We start from the raw sequence: 23,084 nt of genomic DNA, 5'->3' as shown, positions 1-23,084 counted from the left end.
CGCGAACACCCGCGCGGGTCCTGGGGATCCGCCCGCTGCTGGCTGTGCAGGAGAGGCTGGGCATTGCACATCAGACTAGTAGGTCCCAGTGGCCGTGCCGAGAAGGTCATGTGGCTTCCCGATGGTCTGGGGGAGCAGGGCGGAGTCATAGATTCAGAAGAGCACCCCTGTGGCTGGGTAACCTCCGTCCCCGGAGGGGCGCTGGCAACGGGGATCCCGCCGGTGGCCGAGATCCACCGACCAGGGCATTGCGGGGGCCCGCGGGCTACGTGTCCCACAGAGCAAAGTGCACGTCTTGGGTGCAGGCCCTTTTAGGGAAATGGAGATGGAACCTAGAACATTCATGACGCTGTTCTGACCAAAGGATCCCCAGCTGATGGGCACAGCGCAGCCGCCCTGTCACTTACCGATGAGGGTGGGCGCCCGGCGCCGCCCGGCTCCAAAAGGCAGAGCGTTTTCTCCAGCAGCGCCTACAGGCTCCTTCCTGGAAGCAAATATTTTACACGTGGTTCCTGTCTTTAAAACAGGCCGCCCCGGCACCGTTGGGCGGCCCCTTCACAATTCAGGCAGGAAGCCAACGAGTGGGAAGCGCGGGGCGCAGGGGCCGATGCGGGCCCCCTGGGTGCCCCCGCGGAGGAGCTGCCCACGAGGCGCAGGCCCTGGAAGGCAGGAACGCAAGTGTCCGCGAGGACGCAGGGAACGCCGGGCGGGCAGAGGCGGCTTCCCGGCTGTGAGCACGCGGAACAGGCTTCATCCCTGTGTCCCCGTTATGATTTATTAGCTGTTGTGTCATTTCCCAAACGAACGACTGCAACCCTCCTTTCGCCCAGCCGCACGCTTCCTCATCGCCGGAGAGAGGCCCTGCCCTCGGTTCTTCTCCCCTGGGCGCCTGGCGGCCTCTCCGGGGTCCCCGCCAGGCCAGCGGCTCCAGGCGGACACTCCCCGCGGGCGTTTTTCCGGGGAGCGCCCCTGGGCCCAGGGGAGGTTTTCTGCTGCGGAGCCGCCGCGGCTTGGCGCTCGGCACGGCATTTATTTCGTCAGTGCTGCCTCCCCTTCATTTTTAATGCCCCACAACCATACAGTAGGTTTAAGGCCCGTCCCTTGTAGAGGGATCGTTTTCCACCAACGCCAAATCACATTAAACATTTAGTTATTCATGGCGGGCGCCTGTGCCGGTGACATGTGGGCCTCGCTGGCGTTGAAAGCCCCGGGCCCCTTTCCCGCCGTGAGGGTCACCGGCCGAGGCCCGGGCGTCGGTAGATTCCTGAGGCGCGGCCCCGCCCATGTCACCGTGCGGCTGTCCCCACCGCCGATGCCCTTAGCAGGTGACGCCCACGCCGCGCAGAGCGCCTCCCGGGCGCTGAGAGGCCCGCGGCGGCGGCGGCGGCAGGGACCGCAGAGCCGGGGATGGCGCTCTTTGCGCAACCCCGCCCGTGGGACGCTTTCCTCAGGGTGCGTTTTGGAAGGCGCCACGCCCCGAGGGACGTCGGCGACGGCCGCCCACGCAGGCCCTCGCGGGGACTCGGCCTCCCAGCGTGAGGCCGTCTGCGAGGCCACGGCAGGGCTCGCCCGCCCGCGTTCCGTCACAGGCCCGGGGGCCGCCGCTTGGCCGCCCGGGATGCTCACCGCCCGGTGCCGCGGAGGCGCCTGAGCTCCGGCGGCTGATTGGGGCTAAAAAGGGACGGGTCCGGCACCGGCGCGGCACCGCCCCCGCGGCCTGTGATCGCCCCACGTGATCTCAGCTCTGCCGACAGGAAGTCTCCGTCGGTCTCCCAGGCACCCACTGGAAGGCATGTGCGGACTGGGGACCCCGATCAGACCCCACACCCCACCTGGGCCCTACCTGCGTCTGCAGAATGGCGTCCCTGTGCCAGCGACGACCCTCCAGGTTTGCAGGCAGAACCTCTGGGGAAACGCACTAGGCGGCGAAGAGGCCCCCCCATGCAGACGGGCGTGGGGCCAGGAAGGTCCGGCCGGGGGAAGCGCGCATGCCGCCGTTTGGCCCGGCTCCGGGCCGGGGGGCCTGCCTCCTCTTGTTCGCTCTAGCACGTCCCAGGCAGTCCTCACGTCTCCCCACGCATCCCCCCTTGCAGAGGCCCCGCGCACACTTCTGCAAAGCAGCTCGTTCCTGGGACGAGAAAGATCCATGTGTTTTCCGCAGGCCACGGAAACTGACCGTGGGCGTGTGGAGGAAGGCAGGAGGGGCTGAGGCGGATGCTGTAAAAGCAGGTGGACCAGCGTCCTCGCGTTGCGGGGACAAGGTCCCACAGAGCGGTGACAGAAGACAACAGGCCGGCGGTGTGAGATGCAGGTGTGGCAGGGCCGTACCCCCCACCCCCGCGTCTTGAGGGTGCGGGCACTTGTTAGCAGGCAGGTAGTTTGCCTCTGCAAACGGGACTTTCCATCCAGAGTCCTGCTCTGTGCTGTGACGAGAGCGTCTCCTGGTGTCCTGGCGGAGGTGACCTCCTTCTGCTCTCGCCCAGCCTGCACGAGAGCAGCTCACGGCCCCGGCGGGCAGGGTGCTCCCGGGGCAGCGGGCCATGGGCGCCGGCGGGTCCAGGGCAGGCTGTGCGCGCGCCTGCGCCTCAGGCAGACCCACGCAGGCGCCCTGCTGCTCGCTCAGTCCCCGGTGGACACGGGGCCCAACATTTGGGCACAATACAAGCTGTTTGTGAGCCGCTCCATTTTGGGGTACCCTGCCACGCGGGAGCAGCGGCTTGAAGGAGGCTCGGGGGGTGCGGCGTAAAGGGCCCCCCGGGAAGAGCACGCAGCGCCCACTCGGAGGGCGCTGGGGGCCGGGCCAGGACCCGGGGCTGGTCCTGCGGACCCGTGCTTGGCGAGCAGTTCCCGTAACGGACCCCAGGGTGAACACGTTAGGCCTTAAAGGGCCATATCCAGCCTCTGTTGCCTTTTCTTCTTCTCCTCTTTTTTTATTTTTCTACAATCCTATAAAAATGTAGAACCGTTTGTTGCCCGAAGGCCACGTACACACGGGCAGCGGGGGCCTGCGGCCGGGTCCCATTCTGCCGCCCCGCCATCGCGGGGAGCGGCCACGAGGCCCTGCAAACGAAGGAGGGGACCAATCCGACCTGAAATCTCGAATCGGTCCCTGAGGGGGTGCTGGTCCCAGGCGGCGTCAGGGCAACGCGTTGGCAGAGCGTGTGTGTTTTGAAATTGAAGAGCTTGATGTGGATGCCTATCCACAGCATCCGGGTCTGATGGGCTAACACACACTAAGAAGCGTCCAAACGATTTTGACCGAAAACAGCGTTTTTTAGAAGTGCCCTAGGCCCCAGGGCAATTTGGTATGAAGACCTTGAATTTTATTGTCTGAAAAACGGATGTGTTTACAATTGTTTCCAAAATTCGCTTTATCAAGAGTTTTGTTTGGAATGAAGACTCTCAGATGTTGTTGTCTTTCTGCCCTAGGGCATTCTTAAAAGGGGGTCGTGTTGGCCCTCTGTGTTTTTGACACGTGTACTTTCAAATAAATAACAGTCCTAACAGTTTTTGTCGGCGGCCCGCGCCAGGCCCGGCCGTGTCAGAGGCTTCAAGCTGCCGGGGGCGCGGCTTTCGGAGCCGGGGCGGGGCCGCCGGGGAAATGAGCGCCGCCTCCCCAAGGGACCCACACCCCGGGTTTGGCTCATGTCCTCCCAAGACCCAAGGGATGAGGTCAGCGACCGCCTCGCGGCTTGCGGGTCGGAGGTGCGTTTCATGACTCCCAGGTGCGCCTAACAAAACAGCCTTTGGGGAATAGTTTTTATTCTGGAAAAGAGGCCTTGGGTCTAGGCCACGGCATTTTGGCACAGACCCCGAGAGGGGATGCGACCTGTTTCACTCAAGCCGGCGCCGTGGGAGACACAGTGAAGGGCGGGTGGGAAACACGCGTGAGCGCTTTGGCAAGCCGCTCAGTGTCTGGGGGCCCTACTTGCTTTATCAGTGACCTGGGGATGAACGCGCGAGCAAGCGCGCGAGTGGAAGCGTGAGCCCGTGCTCGGTGAGTGAGCGCCAGATACACACACGTGCAGTTCGTCCACTGCCACTGCCCGAGTTCCTTCCCACACAGTTCCGTGCAACAGGACACGGTCCACATTTCATCGACGACCACGCCGAACCGCCTCTTTCCTGCTTTAACAAGTGGTAAACTAGAAAATAAAGTAAAGCAGGCATTACTATGTTGAGAGACACCAAGAAAAATATCATTTTCAACTGCATGGAAAAAGTCACATCACACCTTGGGAGAAAGGGTTGATAACTTTTTATAAAAATTAATTTTTTTTTCCTGGCCAAGTCAATTAAGATAAGGCTTTCCTTGGTAGGCTCTTCTGGTTATACGTACAAGGTTCTTTAAATGCCTCTTCTGTTCGGAGCCACAGCCAAGCACATCGCAGTTCTCACGAGTATTTCACTCGGTTTTGAAAAACCGTGTTGTTTACTGAGTGAAGGTCTGGGGACGTTGGGGCCTCGACCGCAACGGAAGCCCCCGAGGTCCCCTTTGTAGTCTCTGCTCCTCCTGCGCCGTCCCCTTCTGTGCGACAGCTCTCGGATGCCGGGTGCAATGACCTACTGCCTCCAAGCAGCGCCGCGATTTCAGCCCGACGCCGGTCCCCTCGACGCCCTTGGTCCTTCCACAGGTTCCCTTGGGACCCGCGATGGAGCCAGGGGGCGGAACCAGGCTCGTCTCTTCAATGAGTCCCGATTCCTAACATTCTCTTCCCGTCTCCTTCCCCCTCCCCTCCCCTCCCCTCAGCAGCCCTCCCTCCCCGCTGTCCCCCCCTCCCCGCACCCCACCATCACTCTTCTCTCTGCTCTGTCTCTCACTGTGGCCAGAAGGCAGGTCACCGCCCTTGACAAGACTCTCTGTCTCCTGCCCCTCCCCCACTCGCCGCGCTGCCCTGTGCATCTGCGGGGACAGCAGCTCCCAGACAGTGTGCCCTGCACCCGCGCAAATCTGCAGGCCCCTCCCGGTCACCTGCGCCGCCCTCCCTTCCCCAGGCCCCACCCCCTCCCCCAGCCGCTCCGGCGGATCTCCTGCTGGACAGTCAGAGCTCAGGTGCAGAGCGCCCTCCCCCTCGGACCCGCCCCAACGTCCTGTCTCCGCCCACTTCCCCTCGCAGCCTCTGGGAGGGCTGGGTCCCCTCTGCCTTGGGACGCTCCCTACTTTGTAACTCTTTCCCCAGGGCTGTGACTAGTTAGTTACTGCGCGTGTCTCCGCTGCTGCTCTTTCTCTGACTTACAGGGAGCACGTGGTCACCACAAGCCAGAAACCTGCAGGAAATACACAGGACAGAAAAGAAAGGAATCCAGACATAACACTACAGAAAGTCATGAGAAGACAAGAAAACAGGGCAAGAGTGTAAGAACGGAACAGGGAAGCCCTACAAAAACCATCAGAAAACAAGGAATAAAATGGCAATAACGACATACCTATCAATAATTACTCTAAACATAAAGGGACCGAAGCTCCAGTGGAAAGACACCGGGAGGCTGATTGGGTAGAATAACCTCCTGGGTAGAAGATTGGGTAGAAGCATCTGGCGCTTCCTCCCCTTCAACGTACTGACCCTTTAATGACTAAGAAGTTTCCTTCTTTCTAGGGTAGTTCTTGTCTTAAAGCCCCAGTTTTTATTCATTTTCATAAGCTATATTATCATTGCTATTACAGCGAGGAAGAAGTCAAAATGAAAATGTACTATAGAGAGAAGAATGCTATCTTCTGATTTTCTCTTCAACTCTGCTCTTTGCCTTTTTATTTGTTTATATTTTTTCACAGAGGGACTCTCCCAATGCTGACGTCTCTTTCCTCCTCATGCCACTGCGTCTAAGGCACGGGGTTCCCTCTCTGCTGCCCCTCCCCCCTCAGGAACCCCCCTGCAGGTGCAGGACCCCTAGGCACCCGCGCACAGAATGAGCGGCGCGGCACGAGGGAAGCGGCTCGTCACGGAGCCGTCCCCACACCATCTGTTTCCTGCGGCAACCTCGTTTTCCAGTACCAGGGCGACCACGCAGGTCGGCCCGCTCTGTCGTCAGCCCCGAGTCAGAGTCCGCCGTCGCGGGGCCCGATGTCCCGGGTCGGCAGGAGCGTTTTGGGCAGGGCTGGCGCCGCTGCGGCCGCACAGGGGCCCGCAGCAACGGGCTGGCCGGCGGTCCTCCCAGCGCCCACCCGGCAGAGGGCAGCCGGGCGTTCCCCGGCGGCCCCAGCAGCTCCAGCCGGCGCCCCGGGGGCTTTCGACAGTGACACTGTTGGGGTCTCAAGTAGGGGCCTGTCTGTCGGGCAGAGTGAGCTTTGGGCCGACTGCTGAGGGTTTCAAAACCTCCGAACTGCGCTGGCATTTGCTCCTGGGAGAAGCCAGAGGCCTGAATGTGTGGTCCCGTCAGGTAAACACGGGTTCCTCCCTCCCTCCCTCCGTCACTTTCTTCCTTTCCTTTTGATCAGATTTTGCTTTTCGCTGTAAACAATTCAGCTTTTGAGGCTCTCAGCTGCAGACCGCCTTCTGTTAATTCTTGCCATTGGGGGACATTTCATTTTTGTTTCCTTGTTGAGGAAAATGGAGAGAAAAGCCGCTCTGTTCTGCCGCACAAATCCAGTCCAGTAGCGGAGAGTGTTAAAAATAAAACAAGAGGAAAAGTCTCTAAGGCCGCAGCCAGCGAGGGCTTCTGCCTCTTGCAAGGGACTGAGCCAGCACCTGCCAATCGCTGCCCGTCGAAGGCGTGCCTCAGACGCACAAAAGACTGAGCAGTGGGAAGAAAGGACACTTTATTTCCAGCAGCCCTTTATTTTATGCTTTACATCTTTTAGGCGCTTTTTTTTTTTTTTTTACACCTCGCAGGGAAAGCACCTATTTCAGCCGCTTTTGGAAGGAGACAGGAGTGGGGGATGCTGTGCAGGCAGCGTTGGCCGCGGAGGCCGGTGCCACCGCGGCGGGGACCGGGAGGACTCGTGGACGCAGGGCTCACTCCCGTGCGGAGCACCGGCAGGAGGACAGGGACGGAGGGACCGCGCCCAAGCCGCGCGGCCGGAGGTGCGCTCCGGGTGAACCTGATTTCGGAAGATGCTCCGGCATCAGGGCTCCTGCGCTGTTGCGAATGGTATCTCCCTAACTGTCGCGGTTCTCGGGGAGCGGCACCTGGTGAGTCCCACTGTGTCCCCTTTGACAGGGAGGACCACACGCGGCAAGGGGTTAAGAGAGAGGTTGCCTTCGGTCACCCAGCAAGTGAAAGGGAGAGTTTGAGGTGACCTTGGTCCCGGTCCAGCTTTCTCTCCACGGCAGTTGTTTCCTCTCTTCCCTGGGTGTCCCAGCTCCTAACCGGGCCCCCGCGCTTGTGGCTAATAAGCCACATCAGGGCTCTTCCCCACAGGAGGTGCGGAGATGGAGTAGGCACGGGGACCGGGCAGGGAGGCCACCGAGGCCCCGAGCAGGGCGCAGGGGGCTGCTGGGGAGGCTGAGGGAGGTGCCCTGCGCGTGCGGCTTTTCAGAGGCAGCTTCGAAGCAGTCAGCACCCCCAAACAGGGGCCAGCAGCCCCTGTGTTCAGAGGGGGCGCCTGGGGACCGACGGGGACTTGGTCGTTCCTCTGCCTCTGGCCGGCCTTGGCGGGCGATGGGCGCAGGAGCCCGTTGGGCGAAGGCGAGAGGCCAGTCAGGGTCGGGATGCGCAGCCTCTCTGCCTTTGCAAATCTCCTCCTTCTGGCCGGCTCGGTGCTGCTCCCCTCCACCTCCCGGCGGCGCCCCCCGCCCCGGCCCCTGCCCCGGGGCCAGGGCTCGGAAGCGGAGGCCTGGCCGTGCCTCGCTCGGCTCAGGCTCTGCGGGTCGCTGCTGGCTGCAGAGCCTCCTGGTGCGTTCAGACCTCTGACCTGCCCCACCTGTTTGTCGGTTCCTACTCTCTAATTACAGGATTCTCGGTCCCCAAACATCATTATCGCAAGCATCCTCGTAATAGCAATGTTTAGTTAAAAAAGCTATTAATTTGTGCAAATCACTGTTTTTAGCTCTAATACGTATAATCTTACTTAATCTTTAGAACAGCCCTATCTGAGATGCTACCTCGATCAAACCTCTGAGTTGTAACTATACCATTTTTTACGTTCCTTCTTTTGAGCTATCACGGCACTTTTTTTTGGTAACTCTGAAAAAATAGTTATAATCTCTGTTATAATTTTATGTATTTTTATCTTATTCCTGATGTTGAGCTGGGAGCATCCTCAGTCACTAAAAAGGAAACTCTTGAGAATTAGAAGATAACATTGATGTAGCCGTGAGGAAAAGTCAGTGCAAAAAGTTGTACTTTGATCATATTTTTAGTGTTTTTTTCCTATGAACAGCTCAGTCAAAAGCTTTGCTAAAGTAAGGGGTTATATGTATTGATTTTTATGTGTTAATCCAACTATTTATACATAGAAGATTACATTAGTATGAAAATCCTTGTTATACAACTTGATTTTGTTAAACTGGAAGAGTTTCTGACATTTTTTCAGATGCAGAATTTAAATTTATAATCTTATATTCTTACTATGCATCCTTTTCCTTATCGGAAGAGGCGAGCTTTGTACGGCGCGGCATTTTGTCGCAGTAGTGATTCAGGCCGCGTGTCAGGACGCGGACGCTCTGCAGGATTTTAGAATAAACCGGCAAGGACTCCAGTCCCACGCGGCGGAGCTGGAGTCACGTCCTGAACGTTTTGCTCGGGTAGACGTCAGAAGCGCCTGTCAAGCGCCCAGGCCTATGCGTCAGCTTTTTCACTGCGGAATTGTAACGTAAATTAAAATGCCTGTTCCTCTTTGTTTCAGCTGAGTTCTGCATATTCCAAGTTGTCTTGCCGACATATGGAAAACTAACACTTCGGCACATCGCTGATGGGAGCGTTTCAGGCGAATCTTACTGCTGCCGAAGGACTCACCGTAAAGTGACAGCCACTACGGCTCACAGGGCTCCTGCTCCGACCTCACCGCACCTGCTCCGCAGCCCAGCTGTAAATGGAATTATTTAGACCCGTGTTAAAGAGCAGGCCACGGGGACGAAAGGGACAATGAGGCGGTGGCACTGGCCTGATCGTTCCACACGCAGAAGGGAGATGACAATACCTACGCTTCGGTTTGTGGTAAAGATTTTACGGTTCAGCGCATGTATGGATCCATTATAGGGTTTGGGAGGGAGCCAGACCCTACATAACTGCTGTTTCCATTCCTTTCTCAACGTAACGATGGCTTGTCTCCGAGAAATCATGTTTTATTTGACATCTACATGCCAGTCGTAACATATGAGCCCATAATCATAGTCTGAAGCCAAGGTGTAAATTATAGTCAGAGAAATTAAGTTCATTAAGTAAAAATGCCTTTTGTTGCGAAGGCGCTGCCGTGGGCACAGAGGTGACGAAGCCGGGCAGGGCCCGGTCCCGGCCCGCGGTTGCCCCTCTCCGCCGTGGATCTTAGGGAAAAGCTGAAACGTCCCTGGATTATTTACCAGGCCGGACCTTAGACCAGGCGAGCAGCCTGGGTGGCACAGAGCCCCTTCCGTTGGGACGGCAGTGCTCAGAGACCGGGGCGCACGCGCTGGGGTGCGAAGGCTTATCGGGGACCTTCCTAGGGCAACTAATAAAACAAAGAAACGCAGTGATGAATTAACTGAAGACAAAACAAGACAAATGCAGACATCCCTCTATTTACTTCTGGGCCGGAAGCTGGCAGCGAGGTTTACGCTGTGTGTTGCTCAGCGAGCCCCCCTCACAAGCCCCTTGCTCGGCGCCCCCGCCACGCGGGGCTTCCGACGCCCCTCTGGGTTCCTCGCAGCAGTGGCCTTCCCGCTGTCCTTGTGGACGTCACCGTCTCCCGCTGACACCTAAAGTGCCTCTTCTCTTCGCAGGAGCAGCTCTTACCCGGGGGCCTCCGGTTCCCTTCTCTGCCTCCAGGGAGCACTAATGCTGCCTCGGCCTTCGCACGCACAGTAGGACCCTCGGGGTGTGAAGCTCACTGTGCTCATTAAAAGAAAAAAGTCAAATCCATTCTAACCCTGGAAAAGAACTCGTCTCTGAGCATAATTAAAGGCCAGCTACCACCAGGTGAGATTAAAAAAAACATCTGGAACAAAAAATGCGTGACAATTACCACAGAGAGCTAAGGAATTAGGTCGCTCTGGAAGTTAGGACTCGGTCCTCGTGATTAGTCACCTCAGGAGTGTGGAGCTGTGTCTTGTGCGCTTGGCCGGACGGTGACAGCCTGTGAACGCGCAGGAGATGCAGCCTCCCGGGGGGCGGGGGTGGGGCGGGCGTCCGCGGGCTGCGGCGGCGGCTGCCTTGCAGAGCCGCTCCTCCCCTTGCCTTAGCGAATGGACCAGTTGCTTTCTTAGGCAGTTTCCTGTATGGTTTGGAGAAGGAAATAATTTCCTCATTTTAAGCTTAAGCCACGTCTGCGATGGCATTTTTGTTTTAAGCTCATGATCCACTCTTTAAAGACACGGTTCATCCTCACCCGCCTTCCCAGATGCCAGCCTGGGCTGGAGAAGCTGCTCAGGGCTGCAGCGCCTCTCCGCCCCCGGCGCCTGCCGGCAGGGCCGGCGCTGTCGCGGGGGTCGCCGCGGTGACCGTGGCTGTGGGCGGAGCCCGCCACTCTCCTCCACGTGTCTTTGCAGTTCCCCACAGTCAGCAGGTCGCGAAGGGCCCGTCTGGCCTCCCCACGCGGGAGAACGGGGTGTGCTCAGAGGGGCCACCAGACAGAGGGGCCTTCTTCGGGGCAAATGGTTGCAGCGCCATCCTCATCCCCAGTTTTATCATCATTTTAGTTTTCCGTGCACGTTTCACGCGGCGCTGACTCACATTCGTGGCGATTCCCTTACTCCACGCCTGGGCGGTGGGACAAAAAGGCGTCCGATGGTACCGAGACATATCTAATTTACTGTCGTAACCTTTATGAAGGAACATCGCTATCTTGCGTAAAACCGGAGAAGAGAGGGCCACGTTTCCTTCCAGGAACACTGCCTGAGCGCCGCGGCGGCGCTTCGCTGGGGCGGGAGGCCACCCGTGGGTGCGCCGTGGCGTTCGCAGGGAACCGCTGAAAAACGCGCTCTCGAACAGCAGCAGGCGCTCTGTGGAAGCGCGAGCCAACGCCGGGGGGCGCGGGGAGGGAAGGAGGCGGCACCCCTGCCCCTTCTGGGTCCGGAGGGCGAGTCGGACGCTCCCGGGCGAGGCGGATGTGCACCCCCGGCAGAAGCCCCTCAGCCCAGCCAGGGGGCCGGCGTCCTCCACGGCAGCCGCGTGCCGCCGCCGTTCACGCAGCTGAGCAGCGGGTGAGCGTTCGTGTTCGTGCCGTGTTCGCAGCCAGGCCAGGGTTACTCTGAGAGATGGGGAACCACAGGGAGGCCAGAGACGGTCCGCGGACTGAAGAGAAAGCTGTGCTCCAACGAGAGAGAGGAAAGTTCATGGACTTATTAGAAAATATGCCGACTGCCAGGCTGTCGAGTTTCCGCCACCCCCGTCCTCCCCGCCGGCTCGGGTGGCAGCAGCTCTGACCAGGCCAGGGCCGCGGTCCCCCCACCCCACCCTGTTCCACGGCCGGAGCAGCCTCTCCGCAGCCCGGCCCCGGGCCACCGCCCCCTCCCTGGAGACGCCCGGGCTGCTGCCTGGCGCTGCTCCCTTGTCCGGGAGACCCTCCTCGGGCTTCCTGCTCTGCCGGCTCCTCCTGCACCTTCACACCTCACCTCAGGCGGCAGCTCCTGCGGAGGGAGGTGACGCCCTGAGACCAGCACCCGGATAAAAGACGAAACAGACGGCCCAGGATCCGCGAGGTCCCCTCGCACCCTCCTCGCCGCTCCCCTGCTGGCCCCCAGCAGCGCGGACCCTCCCCGCCTCTGGCCCTCACAGGCGTGGGCCCCGTGTGGCCTCTCACCGAGGGCTGCGGGGGACGCTGGTCTGCGATGCGGGGCCTGGCCGCGTGCGTCTACTCCCACTGCTGTACAGCGGCCTTCGAGGGGAGCGCAGCGCCTCCCATCTTTGTACCGCACTGTCGATTGGCAGGGGCGCACTTCCAGTTCGCAGCTGTCACAAGGAGCCAGGCTGTGACCGTTCTCGCAAGTACCTTTTGCTGAACATCGTACGCATTTCCGTTGGTCACGTAGCCGTGGTATTGCTGGGCCACAGAATATAAATATATGCCCTTTGGCAACATCCGGTACAGTTAACCAAACACATCATTCAACCAAGCAATTCTACTCCTCGCTGTTTGTTCAAGAGGAATGAAGCTATGTTTACACAATGCTTGTGCACTTAGAGCATTTATTCTAAAGGGCGTCCAATGCTTTGAAGACATCGTTCCATTGTCTGCAGGCTCCTATTTTGTCTGTTGAGAAGTTTGCTGTCAGTCTTAATGCTGCTCTTTTGAAGACATGCGTTTTTTCTTTTGATACTTTTAAGGTTTGCTTTTCAGCAGTTTTACTATGTGCCTAGATTTTGTTTCTCTCTCTCTCTCTCTCTCTCTCTTTCCCCCCCACTAAGGCTTTTAATTTCTGTTTTGATGGTTTTCATCAGTTTTAGACAATTCTTGCTCCTTATCTCACTGAGTATTGCCTGTGGCTCCTTCTCTCTCTTTTTTCTTTCTGAGACTCCAGTTTCACATTGAATGTGTCCCATATTTATTTACACCTTCCACTGTGTGCTGGCTTTTTCTTCTGTGATCTCATTCTGTTATTCATTTGGGGCACTTACTCCTGACCCAAATTCCGGATCACGTTTTTTTCCTCTTGCAGCATTTAATACGCAATTACACTCGTTGAGGTTGTTAATTGAAAGTATTATACATTTTAGATCTAGATTATCATTGAGATACTTTTTATAGTTTCTAATTATGTGGTGACAAATACTGTCTTATTACTTCCTTGGCTCATTTTTTGGTAATATTTTTGAATGTATTATTCACAGTTTTTCTTTTTCATTAACTCCAGTATCTTGATTATGTTGGTATTGGATTCTATTCTTTCTTTTTCTTTTCCTTTCTCACTTTTATTTGCCACATAGTCTTGCCTCCTTGCACGCGTGGTTGTTCCTAGTTATATTCTGGACAATTTATTAAAGGCGTGTGGGGACGTGGGTGATGATTTTCCTCAGGCAGCTTCTGCTTGGACGTGTTGCTAGGAAGGCAGATGTGTTTTCAGAAGAATTCCAAATTCTTGCTCCGTTTCTCTGTCCTTTAAGAATGGCCTTTTCCAGGAGCCTCGCCTGAATTCTAAGCCCATGAATGTGCACAGTCAGCAGGTGCCCGGTTCAATCCTCGTTACTGACCTTGAGCGTTAACGCGACCCTCCCTCAGGGCTTCTCCCTCCCGCGGTGGCCCTGAAGCGCTGTCGAGCCCCGCCGCTCCCCTCAGCTTCCCGGGCCTCCCGCGCGCTCCCGCAGCTCCTGCCCGGCCTGTTGGCCTCCGGCCGCCTCGCGACGCCGCACGTGCCTGGAACGAAACCAGGGGGCTGGCGGAGGCCTCCGAATTTGTCACCCTGCACCTGCTTAGAGGGTGACCCCTCGCTGGGTTTTCTTCCCACAGCGATGGCCTTCTGCTGGAGCCACACCCAGAGCCCCAGCCTTGCTCAGAACTGGCCAGTGCCTCTGGGGAAGGAACTGGTCATTGCGAGCCCCTCTCTGAGTGGGTCTCCCTCCCCGGACATTTAATCTGTCAGCTCCTCATCGCCTGCGTCGCCCTCTAAGTGCCTGGAGAAGGCTATTTTAAAAACTGTGATGTATCGTCGTCTTCTATGTCAGCGGGACCCTTTGCCTCCTTAGACCTGCAACATCCCACCAGAAGGCGTGTGCCCCAGGTCATGGCTGTTTTACATGAGATGTAAAAACATTGTCTGGAGAGAGGGCAAACCAATCAAAATGACTGCAGACGTTCCTCCGCCGAAGACACTCCTTTGGTTCACCCCTCACCGACAGGCGACGCCCCGGCACGAGCCGTCTGCTGCCTGCGGAGCCCCGCCTGGCGCAGCGCCGCCGCTGCAGCGTGACAGGTGGCCGTCCAGGGACACGCCGGGGCGGCCAGGCCTCCGGGCCTTCGTGTTCACGGCAGCCGCCGAAGCCGCTGGGAGGGCCCCGCATGGGCTCTCTGTGTCAGGAGTTCTTGGCACGTTTGCGGGGACAGCAAGCCTGTCGTTCCGCGGGACCGCGTCTCTCTGTGCGCACACTGCCCGGGTCCCGCTCCCTCGGGTCGGTCCACATTGGCACAGCTGTGGGGCCGGTGAGGGCTGGCGCAGGAGGAGCCGGTTTGGGGACGCGTTTCCCGCGAGTTCAGCGGCAGAGTCTGGGGTTGTGTTCGCTGCGCTGCGCGGCCAGGCTGCTGGAGCCATGGGGCGGGACGCCCTCCCTCCTCCCCGGTGCCTGCGGGGCTCTCCGCGGCCTCCGGGCGCTCCCAGCTCTCCCTCGGGGCCAGCGCGCTGCGCGGCTGCCCGGCTCGGGCGGGGCCGGGCCTGGGTCTGCGGCCGCAGGAGGAGCGACTGCAGGGGACGTGGGCGCAGCCCCTGCACTGCCCACGACACTTCCCAGCGACCACACCCCTGCCTTCGTTTATTTTCATTTTCACTTGAGTTCTCTAACGAACGACACCCAGCAATTTTCCCTTGACGAACATTGTCCTATACCACATGTTTTAACAAAAAAGAGCTATTTCAGTCCCGAGCCAAACTTTGTGAGTCTTTTTCGTATGTGAGTGTCTTGTTGGTTTGTTTCTCACGCGCAACCACATTGAACTCAGCTGCTGAGACGCCCTCGAGGGCTCTCCTCCCGGCTTCCATCGCGGCCCCGGGGAACATGAAGCTGTTAGACACGGGGGTGCCCGGGATGCAAGTCCCCAGCGTTTCTTTGCTGCCAAACAAAGAGGTGCGCCTGGCACACCCGGCACGTGGAAGTGGCAGGCGGGCCGCCCGCAACCCCACACCCCCCGCTTCACGCGCCCCGCTGCCCCGTGTGCCCGGGGCCCGAGCTCGCCTGCTTCAGCCGCTCTGTGGTGGGGAAAGCAGACGCGTTGCATCTGCAGGATTCATCCCAACAGGTCGTGTGTGAATTACTTGTGAGTCCCACAAGAGAGGCATCGTTTCCGCCATCAGTAATGTGCAATTATTTGATAACTTGTTACTCTAAGACACATATTTTAACTGGATGTCTGAAAAGAAGCTCAAATATATGCTGGGAAATTGATTTAAAAAAATTCCGATTCAGCAGGGATGAAGTGAATCCTTCTCGCGAGTTGATAGGATGCCAACATAGCATCCGAGCTGTGTTCACGGCAGGCTTGGCCACTATTTTTCTAGTTATTTAAAAAAAATTTTAACATAAATCATTGCTGGTTGAAATATTCCCATCTTGCTTAAAAAAAAAAAAAGTGATTTCCATCTGTGACAGGCGCCAGACCTGTGCTCTAGAAAGCTGAGGGATGAAGTGCTTCCTTCACAAAAAGCCACCACGCGCGGCTCCCAGCTGAGACTTCACCACGTGCCCGGGCAGCGGCCAGCCTGTCTGCTCCGGGGCCGACCCACTCTGATGGAAGGTCAGGAAGGCCAGTGCCCAGGGTGGATCAAGGGCGACCTGAGATTTTAAAAATTTAAACTGGCTTCAGAGGAAAGGGCCACCCCAACCCCAAATGCTAGATGCAGAGGTGCTTCCTGCGCTGCGTTCCTATGAGCGGGGTCTGTGCCGGCTCCTCCGTCGGGGAGGGCAGGGCGTGTGCAAGCCCCCACACGCAGAAGGACACTGCATGTCCGCAGAGGGAACAACTTGCTGGCGTGCGTGGCCATGCCTCGCCTCTATTTTTGGTGACTCTGTTACTTGGGACTGCAGACATCTGTCTGGGGTTGGCTTCCCTTGTCTTTAAAAGGAAGAAAATACCTCCCTCTTATTTGTACCCTTGTAATAGTGATTGGCACCTAATTGGTCATCAAAATACGTGTTAGGTAAATGAATAAACTATTATTAAAATATAATGCAGCGTGGATATCAGAGATGGCCTCAAAGCCAAAACGATGGGAAATATTTCAGTGTAGCAGACGGGCCAAACCTTGACGAATGAGATGCGGCGCCGAGTGGGCCCGCCGGGCTTCTCGCGCGGGGCCGCAGAGCCCAAGCCACAGTGTGGGTGGGACCTTTCTGCTCGGGGACCGGACTTCTATTTTACTGACTTCACTTTGAATCTAACAGTCTCACAACTGACCCTAACGTTGTGGCTCTTGGATACTCCCGGTAAGACACTTGGTTCTCAGCGACAGGAGACGGTGCCTTCCGACAGCGGTTGGCCGTGTTCCAGGTGCACGAGGAAAGGATCAGGGAGCTACTTCTCTCGGTGGCTCGTGAGAGACCCCGGGGGCGGTGGTCTCACCAAGGACGGCTGCTCTCAGGCCGCGCTCGCTGTGATTGCCTTAAACACTGGCCTGTGCGCCTGTGCCCGCCCCGCCCGCGCTCCCGCTGTGGCCTCGCTGTTCGGTTACCGGCCGGCGCCACCCCTCCCCCACGGCCCCGGGGAGGCTGGTCCAGGTGAGGCTGTTTCACGTTCTGCTTCTGAGAACCAGCCCAGCCGAGAAACCGGCTCTGCATTTGTGCGTTTTTTAGGTTTGCATAAGAGGAGGACGGGCAGAGCCATTTCACAGACAAGTACGTATTTGGAAAGGCAGTATTTACCCTGATATTTAGAAAAATGAGAGCAACGTGCTCATTTCGCGAAAGCCAGCCAGCATTTGTTGAAAACCCTGCCTGATGTTGCTGTGCCACACTGTGTGTGTGTGTGTGTTCGCATGTGGCCAATGATTCCCTAAGGAGAACCCTGCCCTCTCTTCCCTGACACCGAGGTCGGCACGCAGAGCGCCCGCGGGGCGCGGGCCCAGGTGACCCCGGCACTGGAACCGAGCCGCTGTAAACGGCTTGTCCGGCGTCCTCATTGTTCTGTCAACAAGCGGCTTCTTCTAGTGAGAAGGGAGACCAGAAACAGCCCCGCCGCGCCTGCGTTCCTTCAGCCTGACGTGAGACCGTCCACGTGGAAGAAAACTCTGGGGTTTAGAGGTTGGATGGCTGCGACGGCCCGGGAAGCTGGAGGGCCGCGCCTTCCGTGGGGGCTCTGCCCTGCCCTGTGACGCCCCCTCGCTGCCGAGCGCGGCCCCCGGTCCGTACATCGCGGGAAGAGGATGCGGGCTGACCGGGCTTCGTGGGTACACAGCGAAATGACCGTTTCAGGAGTGTAAGACCGAAGGACAGTGTGCGCTTTGCTTGCTCTCTCTGCCAATAAATCCCACTTCCATTTGTAGTCACTTTTCCAAATTGGTGGAATCTGCTGGAATTGTCACGCTTGCTCAGGTGGTTAAGGTGCCAGAGCTGCGGGCCGGACCGTGGAATCCCGCGGGCGCGAGACGCGTGGCCGCAGGAGTCTGGCCCCACAACTCGGACAGCAATGGCTTCTCAGGGTCAGCAGGGCAATGCTGCGGCCTGCTCCTCCCAGCCTCGGCTTTCCTCTTGGGTTATTCCGTTGCAGTTACTTCTTTCCTGTGTGTAAACGTTTCTGCCTTTCTGTAGTAAATTGCAGGCCACTTGAGTAAATACCTGCACATGGTTGGGGACCCCAGAGGGAAGGGAACGCAGCAACTTTCTGTACAAAAACACACATGGCTCTGATGTTACAGGGACACGGCTCGGCTGGCACTTCAGGCGAGTGGAGCCTGTGTCAGAAACGACACACGTGTTCGCTTCAAGAGGGCCAGGCAGCCACTTTCACACCCTGGGTGACAAACACTTGGACCCGTGACATTGTCCTTTGTCATGAGTCCTGGCTGGGTGTCCACTTTGTCACCACTCTCTGCTTATCATCTAGTCTGCAACTTGTAAGTGAATCTACATTTTAGAAACGTATCCAGCAGTAAACATGTAATTTCTCACTTTCCAGATGACTGAAACACATACTGCAGTGTGTTCTAAATCGCCCTTAATTGCTCCATTTTGAATGCCCAGCTTTTAATTAGTTAACGCATTTTTAATGAATTTGTTGGGATTAAGCCTGTCTACGACTTAAGAGTTAATTGTGTAACTGTATTTCCCCCCATTTGTTCGTTTTACTCTTGGTTTGTTTTGCTTTTATGTTTTCCTATGTGTTACGGATTCCTTTTTCAGAGCCCTGTTTGATTTGTGTGAGGTGTTTTTTATTGTGTTTTTTAATACAGATTTCTTAGTAGTGACTCTAGGTATTAATTTACATATATATAATTTACAGCCTCTTGGTGTTGATATTTCATCACTTCGAGACAATTGTAGAAGACTTATTTCTCTTTAAATCTCTTCAATCCCCTCCATTTATAATATTATTGCCTTAAACATTTTCTCTACAAACTTTGAGAATCCAATCAATGTTATGACTTTTTGTTTGACTTTCAAACATAGTTTAGAAAATTCAAGAGAAGAAACTTCCATGGTATTTGCTAATATTTTTGTTTACTTTGTTGTATTTTCCTACTGGATGGTCCTAGGCTTCTTTCGTTACTTCCTTTCTTTTTAGAGAACTTTCTGCAGCCACTCTTGTAAGTGTGCTGCTGACAAAAGTCTTAGGTCGTCTTCGCCTCGAAGGGCCTGATGTTCCCTTTATTCCTGCGGGTTAATTGAGCACGAGATAGGTGGACATTTCTTTTTTCCCAGCTCTTGAAAAATATTACCCATTTCCTTCTGGCTCCCAGAGTTTCTCATGAGAAATCTGTTTTTATTTAAACTGCATTCACCCATAAATCCACTCCTTTCTCATTCACTGCATTTACAGTTGTTTTCTTTTTTTAGGTCTTTAATTGTCAGGCTTTTGATGAAGATGTGACCCCTGACACAGAGAGCTACGGCCTTCCCTTTTCTGGGTTTTGCTCGGCCCTTGCAGGTGTATGCCCAGCGCTGGGTTATTTTTATTTATATTCCTATAAATGCTTTTCCCACTTTGCACTCTTTCCGCTCTCTTCTTGGATTCCAAAGACATTTATCTATCCGTTTATACATCAGCGACAGAGAGAAAGAGAGAGAGGATCCTAGGGAACGCGCGCTGAGACGCTAGCTGATGGGGAGCGCCCGCCTTAAACAGCTGCGCCGCACGTGGAGCCCATCAGCAGTGTGAGGGCTTCCAGCTGTTCGCCCTTCCTACCCGCCTCTGCGGGTTTTTGACACTTCACCCATCCGTGCGGGTGTAACGCGATGAGTGATGATGGTGAGCCTATTTCGTACACTTTTGGGCCACTGGACAGCTGACACTCCTTTTTTGAGAAGCGCCAGCTGACACCGCATGCGTCCTTTCAGAACGGATGGCCTCTTTCTGTGTCGATGTGTAAACGCTAGCTCTTCGCCCGGATGCCATTCGGTTGTTGGTTGCTGAGCTGCAAACACCTCCGCGGCCCTCGCCTGAAGGGAACAATCAAGTACAAAACAACGTTCACGTGCGGGCGTCCTGATGCAGTGGGATCTCGCCCACGCGGCGCCTGCGTCGAAGCGGTTCAGCCCCAGGTGGTCCAGCCGGGGTACCTGGCGCTGCTGGGACGGAGCGTGTAGGAGGTGCAGGTGACCCGTCACCAGGGGAAAACGACCGGCTGCGTTCAGGACGCGCGCCCGTCCACACGGTGGTGGCCTGGCCGTCTCTTCAAGGTCAGTGCTGCTAGAAAAACGTGTGGTGACTAACCTAGATTTAAACAGATTTCAGAACAACAGTAAAATGCAAACCTGTAAAATTAACTGCACGCAGGGTAAAATCAGCCGTTGAGGTGAGTGTTGGGGGCCAGTCCAGTAATTTGAATACAAGCCTAGATTTATGCGATTGTGTTCATTTTCTTAGATGTGATGGTAGATGTGCTTATGTGGGAAAGAACATTCTTTTTAAAAAGATTTTATTATTTTTGAGAGGGGAAGGGAGGGAGGGAGAGAGGGAGAGAAACGTCCGTGTGTGGTTGCCTCCCACGCGCCCTCCACTGGGGACCTGGCCGGCCACCCGGGCCTGTGCCCTGGCTGGGGATTGACCCGGCGACCCTCTGGTTCGTGGGCCGGCGCCCAGTCCACTGAGCCACCCCAGCCAGGGCAGAGTATTCTCTTTTTAAATTTTAAATGATATTTTATCATTTATGCTGTTAGTTTCCCCCCACCTTGGGCCCCCTTTGTCCCCCCACGCCACTGTCCACGTCCATGGGTCAGGCATGTATGTTCTTTGGCTCGTCCCTGCAGCTTGGGAAGGATATTCCTTTCAGTTGCTTTGAGGAACATTATCTTGGCGTGTGCAGCTCACCTGTAAATGGGCCCGCCGGGACGCGCACGTGCACACGCGTGTGTGTGCAGCTTATTTGTTAAAGTGAACCACTGGCAGCGTAGGCTGCGGCTTGGCAGCTGTACGCTGAGTGTTCTTTCATCTTTACGTTTGAGTGTCCAGGGTCCCCTCCTTGCCAAGTTCCTCAGGTGTGACGCGGCACCGACCGGGGCTGCCTCCGGTCCCCCGGGGCTTGGGGGGCAGGAGGAGCCAGTGTGAGCCCCAAGCGCCCGCGCGTCTGGGCCTCCGCTTCCTCCTCAGCCCGTCAGGGCGGGTGCGGGCCGCCAGCCTGGCAGCTGCCGGCCTCTTAGGGACACACCCAGCGCATTTTAAAAGAAAGAGGCCATAAATATTTGAACAAAAATCCCTGCAACTTTCTTATTTAGTTGTGGATTAACATTTTCAGATGCTTCTAACACCGGGAAAATACCTCCCATTGAAACACATGAAAAATAGGCACGCGGCACCTATTTCATCCCTCAGAGCCACAGAGAGTCTCATATCTAAGCGTTTCCTTTCAGACAGGCTCCAAAGGGCACGTGAGACGCACCGTGTTTTGCCCGGTCCTGGACCGCCTCACTGGCTGCATGGGGCCGGGGGGGGGGGGCGGGCTCGCTGGGCGCAGGGCTGGGAAGGACTCCGGGTCGCAGGGACGCGGCTGCTCAGCCGTCGCCGCGGGGAGAGGAGCCCTTTCTGTTCCAGGATCCCATCCCGGGTCCCACGTTCCACGGGGTCGCTGTGTCTCCTTAGACTCCCGTCTTGGCTTCTCCTCGTGGGTGACCTTGACGGCTTTAGGCGGCACTGACCGGGCATTCAGTGGCATGTCCCTCTGGGGGGTTGGGGGGCAGGTGCTTCCCCCAGGGGCCGGCCGGCAGCATCGGAGGGACACCGCGCGGAGGAGCCCTTTCAGCCCAGCACCCCGAGGGGCGTCGTGTCTGCCTCGGTCCCCGGGAGGGCAGGCAGCATTTCCCCCTAAATGTTCAATTTTCCTATTCTTCATGTCTAATACAAGGGATAGAGGTGTAGTTTTTAAGTTAGAGCTTTATCTGTAGACAAACATTGTTTATTCTAAATAAAATCATTCAGGCATTTCAAAAGGAAGCATTGCTTAGCAGTTAATGCCTGAGTTGGCTTCATGACACAGCACATGCATGTCTCTCCGCACCCCGTGCCTTTACCTCCCCCCTGGAAGCCGGGCCTTTGTGGGGCAGTGGCTTTATTTTATTTTTTGGTTAATGTAATGGTCATTTATTTTTCCATTTCTGACCATTTCCCTGGTGGTGGTCTATGTTCACGACAAGGCCAGGGACAGGGCAGGTCCACAGCGTAAAGGCAGAGTGATTATGTTTGATTTTATTTAAAGTAGGAGTCCGGCGGAAAATGAACTAGCTGATCTTTTGCATGTATTTCACTCTAAATTATAATTTGATGTTTGATCGGTACCGTTTTTTGTGTTTATTAACAAAGAGCCATCGGAAAGGACTTTTAAACGGGTCCAAGAGTCACCACTGTTTTGATCTTTCAGTCCTTCGGCCAACGCCTTTCGTTACTAAAACAAACGCGGATTGAATGCCTCCTGACCTGACCCCTCTGCGGGACACCGCGTCCGCAGGCAGGGAAATCGGCGCGCGCGCGCCTGGCGGGGAGCGCGGCTGTGTGCGGCGGGCGCGCGCGCGCGCGTGCGTGCGCGCGCGCGTGCGCGTGCGTATGGGCGCGCGGGCGGGCCCGAGCCACAGCCGGCAAGGAGCCGCCTCGCCCCGTAGGTCCGGGCGGGCGCGGCCGGGGCCCCGCAGGCCGGCACCCGCACGGGCCGCGCTGTGCGCACGGCCCGCTTTTCAGAACGCGTTAGCGCGGGGACCGCGACGGCGTCTCTGGAGTTCTTTGTTCCGGCCGCGGCGTAGCCGGTGTTGTCTAACGAACAGGCTAATACCGAAGGCTCCTCGTGAATGGCGTCCGACCATCCGCTTCCGCCAAGAGCGCGCGCCTGTTTGCCACGTCACGCCATGCGGAGGCGTGCAGAGGGCCGTCTGTGCACGACACTCGGGGCGGTGAACCCACGCATGGGAACGAACCTGTGGTTTTACTGCCATCAACACACGAGGCCGCTTCCCTAAACTGAAGGTAGCGGCCCCGCGCGATTGTCCGGGGTTGATGTTTCAGAGGAAAATGTCGAGGAGAATGCGAGTGCCTTAAATTACTCCAACCACGGCTTTCAGGACCTGCGGTTTGGATGGAACCCGGGCGTGGTCGTCTGAGGGCACCAAAGCCAGTCCCGACGTGGACGCGCGTTGCTCGCGTGGACACACGGTTAATGCGCAGGCTCGCGGGTGCGGGACACCCGCGCTGCGAGGATCCGCGGCGGGCGGCTCAGCGAGGGCGGCCACCAGGCGCCGGCCGGGAGCCGACGCGCCTCCAGGCTGGGGCTTCAGCCGAGGGGCGGATCGGAAAGGCCCGCCTCTGGCGTCCCGCCGTGCGTCGCGCGGGCGCCTCTTCACTCCGTTCTGCCCGTCCTGCCTGTTCGCGCGCGAACCGCCTGCCTCGCGGTCCGAGTCCCCGCCTGGGTGATTGTGAGTGACCGTGGGATTTTGACCTTCCGTCCACGGAGGGAACAACAAGCGGAATAGCGAACAGTGTTTCATTTTATGTAGACTTCTGTGTAAGGATGTGTGGTTTCTGTCTTCCTGGATTGTAATCAATACACGGATCATGTGATTATAATCTGTACAGTCCTTAATAAATCAAGTGTGATTTTATTGTATGTCTAGTGCTCATTTATGTTTAAATTAACGAGCACGTTAACACTCCCCTTTCAAGGAAAAATGGT

The sequence above is a fragment of the Pteronotus mesoamericanus genome, unplaced genomic scaffold, assembly GCF_021234165.1.
Source record: "Pteronotus mesoamericanus isolate MK-2021 breed Mesoamerican mustached bat unplaced genomic scaffold, CSHL_Meso_final contig_101, whole genome shotgun sequence".
In the NCBI taxonomy this organism is placed as follows: domain Eukaryota; kingdom Metazoa; phylum Chordata; class Mammalia; order Chiroptera; family Mormoopidae; genus Pteronotus; species Pteronotus mesoamericanus.
Note: the sequence above shows the minus strand (reverse complement) of the source record.